Source organism: Frankliniella occidentalis, unplaced genomic scaffold, assembly GCF_000697945.3.
Source record: "Frankliniella occidentalis isolate FOCC.00 unplaced genomic scaffold, Focc_3.1 Scaffold11, whole genome shotgun sequence".
Classification (NCBI taxonomy): domain Eukaryota; kingdom Metazoa; phylum Arthropoda; class Insecta; order Thysanoptera; family Thripidae; genus Frankliniella; species Frankliniella occidentalis.
In genome coordinates, this window is record NW_026267141.1 from 2,787,072 (window position 1) to 2,787,976 (window position 905).

At 56.5% G+C, this 905-nt stretch overlaps 1 long non-coding RNA gene across 1 annotated transcript in view; it reads left to right on the plus strand.

The window, feature by feature from the left end:
• Window positions 1-905, plus strand: part of LOC127752392 (uncharacterized) — a 10,946-nt gene that overhangs the window by 9,043 nt on the left and 998 nt on the right. The gene's annotated exons all lie outside the window — the stretch shown is intronic.

Consider the following 905-nt stretch of genomic DNA (forward strand, 5'->3'; position numbering starts at 1 on the left):
CCCTCCCTCCCTCTCACAGTTACAACCTTACGAAGCAAAATGTCAAATCCTCCGTAGGTACGAAGCAAACTTGTAGTTACGAAGCAAATGCTTCGTACCAACGAAGGATTTGGCATTTTGCTTCGTAAGGTTTTAACAGTGTCGAACCTTTTCCCTTGACGGCCCCTGGCCCCGATGCGTGCGAGGCGCAAAGTGTGCATCGAGCGGGTACTGACTGAACGGGGCCTCCCCCTCCCCTTCCCTGCAACGTGACTTCCGACGGATAGGACCCCCCTCCCTTCTCCCACGCGCCGTATCCCGTGCATACAAACACACGACAGCAGCAACACAAGTGCGAGAGTGAGCGAGAAAGGTTTGAGTTGAGCCCCCTGACAGTATGTCCTTCTCGCCTCGATCGATCCCATAGGCAGGCCCTATGCCACATAGGGCTGTTTTCACCTTCTCCACTGCCTTAAAATCTGCTTTTGTGTTTTTCGCATGACTATTTTCAAATAATGAAATCGTGATATGAACCGCACGACAAGGTTGAAGTCAAGGTTCCCAAAACATTCAAAACGAAACAGGCGGCTTGTTTCGTTTCCCTCTATTTCTAGTTGGTCGGAGGTCGCGCACAAAGTCTGCAGGCGGCGCGCGGGGCCGGGGTAGCAACACGGTAAACACCGGGAGCGGACCCTGGAGGGGGAGAGGGGGGGGGGCGCACCACCAGAGTGCGCGACCAGCTCACCCTGTCGTCGACTAGGGGTGGTGGGAAGAGGGAGGAGAGGGAAGGAGGAGGGAGGGGTGGGGTTCCGAAGGTGTGGTCGGGGGTGGCTCGCGAGGGGTAGGAGGAGGGACGCCGGAGGGGAGTAGGGCTGGCAGTACACCAACTCCCTTGGGGGTTGAAATTCTCTCCCTCTATGTGTCCT